At 48.0% G+C, this 10,196-nt stretch overlaps 1 long non-coding RNA gene across 1 annotated transcript in view; it reads left to right on the forward strand.

The window, feature by feature from the left end:
• The window catches only part of LOC122459398, a 91,472-nt gene extending 82,885 nt beyond the window's left edge, over positions 1-8,587 (forward strand). Inside the window, exon 6 of the long non-coding RNA XR_006280057.1 lies at positions 8,281-8,587. This is a non-coding gene — a long non-coding RNA (uncharacterized LOC122459398). The remainder of the gene's footprint in view (positions 1-8,280) is intronic.
• Positions 8,588-10,196: the final 1,609 nt, after the last annotated feature.

Below are 10,196 nucleotides of genomic sequence, written 5' to 3' on the forward strand. Positions count from 1 at the left end.
AATCCACATGGAACAGCTTCAACAGGGGAGACAATGGGAGTCCCACATGTGGATAACAGCCCAGTGGTTACAGCACTGGCAGATTCCAGTTCAAATCTCTACTCTCCCTCACATGGACTTGAACTGGGGTCTCCCACATCCCAGAGGTATGCTAAAGATGTGGCTACAAAGCCATGAGGCAGCTCTTGCTCCCTTAATGGCTTAGCCGCTTCCCTCCAAGAGGGGGTTTGTAGCTGAGAATCCGGAGCAGAGGGAGGCTGCAGCCTGGAATTAGGTGCTTATCTCCAAGTGGCCTGGGGCTTAGTACACACGTCTTGGGCTGGCATCTCCCATGGGCTTGCTTAGGTGAGATACTGCCTGTAGTGCTGCTTTTGTGAATGCCATTCGAAGATGCCTCTCTCTCCCTATTCATTGTAGAGGAGCCTAGGTGCTTAACTCAGGCTGTGTAAACCCCTGTGTTTTCCTAGGTGCCTAAAGTCGAACACAGTGATGCTCAGCATCACCACACCCAAGCTCCTATGTGAATTCTTCTTTGTGAATCTAGCCCATATATGCTATGTGAAATAGCAGCAAAGTAATGGCTGTATCAGCAAACCATGTCACAGTGTATGTATATTGCCATGCAAAATAATGACTGAAACGTTCTGTCTGCCTGTCCTTAAAATATAGAAATATCTGATTTATATTTGTTTCTTGACTGTTAGCGAGAGCTTCATATTTCTGACATAACAGGCCCAACTTGTTATTGTAATGTTCACCTCATCTTTTCCTCCGGTAGCATAAGGGGACCTGAGGGAGGCGGCAATGGCCTTGGGGAATAGCCTCCAACATAAGAGTGGCCAACACTAGCTCACTCTGGCCCTCTCACAGCCATCAGCACAGGGCGCTCACTGGGAATGGGCAGTAGAGCATGTGGGTTAGAGAGAGCTGCACACCGGTTACTCTGACCTGGCTAATGGCCCATAGGGGACCACTGCGAGCAGAGCATAAATTAAAGCAGCCCTCCATACAGTATTGCTAACCCTGAGCATTAACAAAATCAGGAGTCAGAGCCCCTCCCCGCCGAATCATGAAATTGACTTACATTCACGAGATTTTTTTAAAAAAAATATACGTGGCGGGGGGGTCTTTTTAGTTGCTTTCTGTTTTTTGATCCTTCAGGATTCAAGTTTTCAAGGTTTTCTCCTGCAAAGCTGAGATGCTCACATGTTCACAGGACTCTAGATCATGGGACTTTAAGAAAACCATCAAATATTGTGAGTCTCTTGGCAACAGATAACACTGCCATACATGTACACCTGTATAATTAAGTGCCCCAAACCTCATTAATGCAGCGTTAATATTGCCCAGGGGTGCCTTGTGCCCTTCTAGAACATAGACTTCAGCTATATTCAAACCTCTGAAAACAAGGAGCTAAGGTAACACACACTTAAAGGTCTGAAAACAGAAATATGGAGTTAAGGTACGTGCCACCTCCTGTAACAGAAACTTAACTCTGCCTCCAGGAGTTGGCAATAACCATTGAGCATGATTCAATAAGGATGTGGGGCAAAATAAGTAGACCACAAGTAAGTTCTAAGAGAATGTGCCATTGTTTGTGCTGCATGCCACAGATTGGAATTCCAGCATTTATCTGCACTCACTGCCTTTGGTGTGCTAGGTGTAGCTGTATTGCATGGTGGGGGGATTAGCTGGCATAAATTACTATGACATAAGGAGAGGTGCATGTGTACTTCAAAGGATCAAATATGCCTCCTTTTAGTCTTGAGTTCTATAGGCTGTGTCATTAGCAGTCATGGGGATTAACAGCAATGTAATGGCATGCTCCAGGGCTTAATAAGGGGTAAGTGAAGGCAATGTGGCAGAAAGAATCCTCAGCACAAGCATAATGAGAATGATAAATATTTTGCAAGTCTGTGGTGCTTTGTGTGGAGTAGGATCTGTTTGAGTGTAGGCCAGATGAGGGTAGCTCCTGTTTGCTATGCAGGATCTAAACCTGTGTTTTCCCTTAGCATAGAGAAGGCATTAGACTTTGTCCTACAGGGCTCATGTGTGCTGTTCCCTGAATGGTCGGTAGCATCTGCAAAGGCAGCCTGTTAGTATGTGTGGGTTATCAATGTTTTGGGGCATCACTCCCAAAAAGGGGCAGAGTTAAGGTTGTATCATGAGGTGTTGTTAGGGTGACCAGATGTTCCAATTTTATAGGGACAGTCCTGATATTTGGGGCTTTGTTTTATACAGGCACCTATTACACCCCACCCCCGTCCCGATTTTTCACACTTGCTGTGTGGTCACCCTAGGTGTCATGAGTATCTTAACACTCTCTGTATTTCCTATTTTTAAGACGTTTGTTTGTGTTACCTTAATGAATCGTTTCCTAGTTTTCAGGAGTTTGAACAGAGCTGAACTTGATGTTTTGGAAGTGTAAAGGACACCAATGGGCAACCTTATCACTGTGTTAATGAAGTTGGGGGGCATTTAATTTCCTTATTTTTTTTAATAAAATAATTTCTTAGCATCACAATGTACCACAGCCCAGCTCTCCCTTGCCTCTGGCTCCTTGAGAATGATCTCCCCAGCAACTGAATGCACTAGCTGTATGTTAGCCTTGTCACTGCTCCTGCATCATGTCTCCTGTCTCTCTGTTTATCCAGCCTAGCCCAGTTCACCCTCTCAGCCTTCTGCCCCACAGACAGGTGTTGGACGTGGGCCTGCAGGCTGAGGCGCTGGGGAGAGGATGTGGAAACAGTGCAGGGACTAGCATGCAGGCTGTGGGACATTTTTTGACAGGGCAGACAGACATGAGAGGAAGTGGATGTGGGAGGTCTGAGGGCACAGAGCTGAACATCCCACAGCTCAGACTGTTGTGTGTTGGCCCAGGGGGCTGTAATACCCACCCCACACAAAGGAGCTAAAAAGGGAAGTAGAAATCAGCAGCAAACAACCCCCTCGTGGGCTCAGCCTTCCATTTGGGATGCTTCCAGCAACCTTGGAAGCAGTTATGGCAGCACCACTACAGCTACCTTTCCCCTTTGAATCAACCGCATTCCCACATCCAGGAGTTTGAATCCTGCAGCGCTGCCAGTGTCATTCCTGCTCAGGCCACTCAGACTCAGAATCTCCTGGGCCTAGTGGCACATGAGGCAACATTTTGCCCACTGCTCTCTATCCAGAGCAAGAAGCTTGACGCGATCATAAGATGTCTCCATCATCCTCTTTGATCGTCTTATGATAGGTCATTTTTTTGTCCTCCACACCTTCTCTTCCCTCCAGGCGAAATCCAGTCTCAATGGACCTTGTACTTCTTCCACAAGACGTGATCTGACAACATGTCTGATCTACCATAGCCATCTCTGTCTAATATTGACTCCTTTGTCTGCTGACTTATGTGATACAGCAGTTCCATATTGGTTACATGAGCACACCAATAAATTCCTAATATTCTTCTTAAACAATGTTGGTGGAATATATTCAGCTTCCTGTTGTTTACTTTCACCATCTCCCTCACTTGTGAGGCACACATAATGTTGGAAGGACAATAGTGTTGCACAATCTCATTTTAGTGTGTAGATGTATCTTCTTACTCTTCCAACTATGTGGTGCAGGACGGGGCTCTGGGCTGGGGGGTGGAGCTGAGAGGTTTGAACTATGGGAGGGGGCTCCGGGCTGAGGCAAGGGGTTGGGGTGTGGGAGGCGATACGGGCTCTGGGCAGGGGTGTGTGGTCTCTGGGGTGGGTCCAGAAATGAAGGATTCAGGGTGTGGGAGGAGGCTCCGGTCTGGGGCAGGGGTTTGGGAAATGGGGGCTCTGGCTGGGGGTGCAGACTGTGAGGTGAGGCTGGGGCTGAGGAGTTTGGGGTGCAGGAAGGTGCTCCAGGCTGGGACCGAGGGGGTTCGGAGGGCAGGAGGGGATCAGGGCTGGGGCAGGAGGTTGGGGTGTGGGGGAGGTTCAGGGGTGCAGGCTCTGGCTAGAGCTTACCTCAAGCAGCTCCCAGAAGCAGCGGCATGTCCGGCTCCTACGTGGAGACATGGCCAGGTGGCTCTGCATGCTGCCCTGTCCGCAGGCTCTAATCTAGCAAATAAGTGCTTGTGGGTTTCCAGGCAAGGCTCAGTTAGTATCTCCCATTGGGGGTCTCCCCGCCCAGCTACTGCTGCTCATCCATAAGCCCCCCCACAGACCTGGACTCTGCTGTAATGTAAGGTGGTCACAGCCTGTTCCATGTGTGCCTCTGATTGAGGGTGAAAAGAAATACTGAATAGCACCATTCATTCTGTGCACTGGATGAGGCAGGGATCCGGTGGAAAAAAAAAGTAGGTGATCATGTAATTTAAAGACTGTATCATAATGCATATGCATAAATAAGCCTCATTGACGGTCAAAGTGACTTAGGCTTCTAAATACCTAAGTGACTTGAAAACGGGACGCAAGCTTCTAAATCACTTCATTGCTTTACAAACGTGTTCCCGCTGTCATTTTATTTGCCTTTCCTATCTGTCTTTACTTTACATTATTTTAAACATGCTGTGTATAGCCTTGTAATAGAAGGACTGAATCATACAAAGCTTGCACTCAATAAAATGTCATAACCATTCCAAGCTATAAAAACTGGATTGATTAATCCAGGGTGGGCTTTACTGAGGAAGCAAGGGATCACCGCCAGTCAGTGATGCTAGCACTGCTCTTTAAAAAAAACAATAAAAGGAATTTTAATTTGCAGTGCCTGTAAATGGGTGTCTTGACCATAATTTCTGTGGCACCTTAAATATGAATCTTGTGTCATCTCATGTTTTCTTGAAAGGCCCCTTGCCAAATCAGAATAGGTCCACAGTAGCATGTGTCCATACACTACTGGTCTGGGTAAGGGCCTGTTCAAAGTCCATGAGACCTTTTCCACTAACTTCAGTGGGTTTGGGATGAGGTCGAGTTAAAGCATAGACAAAGGCTTTCAACCCTGTGGAAAATGTAATAGGCTGTGCTAGTTACTCATACCTTTCCCAGACCTGAAGAAGAGCTTTGTGTGGCTAAAAAGCTTATCTCTCTCATCAACAGATGCTGTTCCAATGAACAATATTACCTCACCCACCTTGTCTTCCTAACTGCTTGCAATCATTTATTGGAGATTACTGAAATAAACTATGGGCTCCATTCTGCTATCCTTTCTGATGCTGGGTAGTACCTTTCTCTTCAAGGAGTTCCTTTGATTTCCAGGAGACAGAGTAGCAGAATATGGCCCAAAGAAAAGATGGAAAGCCATCAAAGCCAGTGGTAAAATATTGATTGAATAAGGGCATGTGGGGCTGGCATTAGGGGTAGGCAGGCTGGCCTGCCGCCCAAGCAAGGTACTCAAGGGGGCGCCACGCTGCTCCCTGCCACACACTTGACCTGCCCACAGCCGCGGGGCTTTGAAGCAGCCAGGCAGGTGCGGCAGCATCTGGAGAGAGCAGACTGACCGAGCTGCAGGGGGGCAGCTGGAGCAGCCAGATAACTCCTCTGAAGCAGGGGTGCCCCTCCTGCCCTGCTCCATTGCCGTCTGTAGCCACACTGCTCCTCCCCTCCTTCACCCCCCCCATGCCTATGGAGACGACCCTGGCCAAGCTCAGGACCTGAAACCTGGCTCCTGTTTCTGTGTGGAGGCATGGCACTGATGTCACGGTGTTTCCTTTCCCCTACCTGTGTACCCGCTCTCCACTGCACTGGGGTGGGGTCAGGGGGAGCACGTCTATGCTGGTGCCTCTGGGTCTGGAGTGGGAGCTGCCTGGCCCTGCTGTTCAAGCTTCTGAATGTTCTGCTTAAAGAGATAGTGCTCTGACACACTCGGACACATACCTGTTCCTCCCAACACACACACTTACACAATCACTCTCTCTCACACTCCCCCAACTCATACACACTCCACCGCCCCCCACTCACACACTTATATACTCCCCCAACACTCTCTCTCTCACTCAGAGGCACACACACACACACACACACACAGATGCTCCCATGCAGGGCTGGCCTTAGGGAAAATGGCACCCTGAGCTAATTGCACTGACTGACCCCAGAACAGCTTTCTGCTGCAGTCTTTATAGGTGACAATGGATTTAACTCTGAGCGCAGTCGCTTGGCCTGCTGAGGATACCTGGGAGCTGATCAATGTGTGGACAGAGTCCACCCATTTCCATGAATTCAGCTGGAACAGCAGGACTATTCACCTGTACCAGGAAATTTTCATGGATGCTGGAGTGGGTGGGCATTGAGCAGAGTCTGGCCCAGTGCTGTGAACACATGAAGCACTTGAGGCTCCTGTACAGGAAAGCCAGAGACTCCAACAGATGGTCTGGGAGGGCATGTCATACCTGTCTCTTCTACAAGGTGCTTGAGTGGGTGCTGTCATGAGATCCCCGTACTGAGCTTGAAGTGGCTTATGATTCCCTTGTCAGCCCCGCTGGTCTCATTGTCTGAGAAGACACCTATGAGGGCCAGAGTGAGGAGGCAGCAGGGATTGTGTTGGACACCCCAGAAAACCCAGAGGATGAGGAACATGTGACTCTGCGCTACCACCTGGTGCAGAATGTTGAAGAAGCCCTACAGCTGTGGCAGGAACCAGAGTCCCAAGCTGCTAACTTACAGTGGACCCCCACCCTCTGCCCCAATATCCCTCCTTGCTCTGATGCTAATATCCCAATTCTAAGTTCAAGGGTATTTGAATCTCTGTGCCCTGGGTAATATAGCCTGCAGTGCTGAAGCCACAGCATTGTCATACCCCATCTCCTTACCAAATTCCTCTAACATTCCCCCACTTGGTTTTGCCCTTGCTCTGCTCCACCCCAACACAGTCCTCAAGTGAGACAGAGTTCTTAGTCAATGATTTTATTGATTTCTGATGAATTACAATTAGGCATTTGGCTTCTAAAGCTATTTTTTTTCAAATACTTTATAAAGGAAAAATCAATGTGCCCTTGTGTCTGTGCATTTTCTCAGTCAGCAGCCAGCCATGGTCCTAGGGCCTCTGGAGAGGTCCTGGCTGGGGAAGGGAACAGAACATAGCTGTTGAAAACTTTACAGTTGGTTGCCTCAGGAAAAAAGTTAGTTATAGCACTCTGTTCTCCCTTGGATGATTACACATTTTCAGTGCTTTTCCTACCCCCCCTCCCCGATCTTCCCATTTCCTTACAAACTGGAGCAGCATGGAATGGGTGTTGGGGAAGGAGGGTAGGAGAGATAGGTTTCAGATGGGAAAGGTAACAGAAAGTTGTAGAAAAGTTACAGTTGGTTGTCTAAGGAAAAGTGAATTATGTCAGTCTTATTCCCTTGGAAGATTACCAAGTCTTTACAGTCTCTGTCTTTGGTTTCTGCCTTCTCCCCACACAGAGCAACGCTATACAAGCTGGGAGAAAGTGGGGGTGGGAGACGGATTGGTCTGGTGGTTGGATAAAAATAGTGCAGTGTCCTTTTCCAGTTGTCTGAAGTGATGAGTTGTGGTGCTGAGCTGAATCTTCTGAAACCCTAATGAAGTTGCAGTGTGTCTCTTTCTTGCTCTGTCCATTTCACCATTGTTAGGCAGACACAGGGGCGGGATTTTCAGGCCAAGCTGGTGGCCGGGGGTGGGTGAGGTGGGGGTGGTTGATCTCCTTTAGCATTAACACTTCCTATGCTAGTGGAGAATTTAGTCAATTTCATTCAAATTTCCTCCCAATCCTGAAAGCATATTTCAGCAAATTTCTGTTGTAGCAAAAACTCCAGCTGGTTCTTCAGGTTCACTGGCAGTGCAAATCTGCTTGGTCCACCTTCATAGCTAATCAATATCCTCTATTCAGCAATATGTAGAGAATGGAGGGGGGTGACCATTAGCAGAAACATCTTTCGGGCATAGATTGACAGATCTCTTCCACTGGACTGGAAAGGCCTTTCTCTTTTCCATTCTGGTACTTTGAAAACTGCTATGGTCTACAAATGTTGGCAAGCCTTAAGGAAAGAAATTGTAAACAGGTAACATAGCCCCTGGAAAGAATTATGGCCCCCCCACACCCCACTCCCCCTGTTGAGACAGTATGAACATGTTAAATTGTTAAAAACAGTAGTACAGATTTCTTACCATTACTAGCCTCTGGCCCTTCCTGATGGGCTTCAAAAGTTGTCTGAGAACTGAAGATAGTTGAACCATTGTATTCCTAGAATGCTAGAAAGTATCAGAATTGTGGCCTTTAATAGCAAAGGTATGATACATGGGGCGGGTGGGATTTCTTAGCATGTTCAGAAGGTCAAAAATAGAATGCTACCCTTGTCTTTGAATTGGCAGGACCTTCAGCTTCCGAGAGGGAAACCATTCCACCAGGAAGGCAGGAGCAACTCTCCAGAGACAGTCAGAGAAGGACCCTGAAGGACCATTGGCTTGGAGAAGAGGAATCAGGAGCAGTTTAAGTTCCTCAGGGCATGGAAGGGTCATGATCTTCAACAGGAAGGGACACTGATGAACTGGTTAATGGAGCAGGTGACACACCATAAGAAATGGGAGAATTCCCTGATCAAGAGGCTCATTGAACTGGTGGCCAAAAGAGTGAGGCATCTGCCTGTTGTCAAGGGCTCAGAACCAGCCGATCAGCGGCCTTTTCATAGAATCATAGAATATCAGGGTTGGAAGGGACCCCAGAAGGTCATCTAGTCCAAACCCCCTGCTCAAAGCAGGACCAAGTCCCAGTTAAATCATCCTAGCCAGGGCTTTGTCAAGCCTGACCTTAAAAACCTCTAAGGAAGGAGATTCTACCACCTCCCTAGGTAACGCATTCCAGTGTTTCACCACCCTCTTAGTGAAAAAGTTTTTCCTAATATCCAATCTAAACCTCCCCCATTGCAACTTGAGACCATTACTCCTCGTTCTGTCATCTGCTACCATTGAGAACAGTCTAGAGCCATCCTCTTTGAAACCCCCTTTCAGGTAGTTGAAAGCAGCTATCAAATCCCCCCTCATTCTTCTCTTCTGCAGACTAAACAATCCCAGCTCCCTCAGCCTCTCCTCATAAGTCATGTGCTCTAGACCCCTAATCATTTTTGTTGCCCTTCGCTGTACTCTTTCCAATTTATCCACATCCTTCTTGTAGTGTGGGGCCCAAAACTGGACACAGTACTCCAGATGAGGCCTCACCAGTGTCGAATAGAGGGGAACGATCACGTCCCTCGATCTGCTCGCTATGCCCCTACTTATACATCCCAAAATGCCATTGGCCTTCTTGGCAACAAGGGCACACTGCTGACTCATATCCAGCTTCTCGTCCACTGTCACCCCTAGGTCCTTTTCCGCAGAACTGCTGCCGAGCCATTCGGTCCCTAGTCTGTAGCGGTGCATTGGATTCTTCCATCCTAAGTGCAGGACCCTGCACTTATCCTTATTGAACCTCATTAGATTTCTTTTGGCCCAATCTTCCAATTTGTCTAGGTCCTTCTGTATCCTATCCCTCCCCTCCAGCGTATCTACCACTCCTCCCAGTTTAGTATCATCCGCAAATTTGCTGAGAGTGCAATCCACACCATCCTCCAGATCATTTATGAAGATATTGAACAAAACGGGCCCCAGGACCGACCCCTGGGGCACTCCACTTGACACCGGCTGCCAACTAGACATGGAGCCATTGATCACTACCCGTTGAGCCCGACAATCTAGCCAGCTTTCTACCCACCTTATAGTGCATTCATCCAGCCCATACTTCCTTAACTTGCTGACAAGAATGCTGTGGGAGACCGTGTCAAAAGCTTTGCTAAAGTCAAGAAACAATACATCCACTGCTTTCCCTTCATCCACAGAACCAGTAATCTCATCATAAAAGGCGATTAGATTAGTCAGGCATGACCTTCCCTTGGTGAATCCATGCTGACTGTTCCTGATCACTTTCCTCTCCTCTAAGTGCTTCAGGATTGATTCTTTGAGGACCTGCTCCATGATTTTTCCAGGGACTGAGGTGAGGCTGACCGGCCTGGTGGCCACCCAGGATGCTGCCAAACCAGAGGCTCCTGTTGCAGTGACAACCCTCCCCTACAAACAGACCAGGAGGAGAACACTGATCCTGCAGGAGTCCTGGAACACCAGCATATACTGGCCCTGAAGGAGATGTCCCCAGTTGTCACCAAGAGTCATTGTCTCTCATTGTTCACCCCTGCTGATGAAGAGGGAAAGGAGACGAGTGCAGAGACATTAAACTGTGGGCCTTGTTCTCAGCTGTG

This window comes from Dermochelys coriacea, chromosome 3 (genome assembly GCF_009764565.3).
Source record: "Dermochelys coriacea isolate rDerCor1 chromosome 3, rDerCor1.pri.v4, whole genome shotgun sequence".
In the NCBI taxonomy this organism is placed as follows: domain Eukaryota; kingdom Metazoa; phylum Chordata; order Testudines; family Dermochelyidae; genus Dermochelys; species Dermochelys coriacea.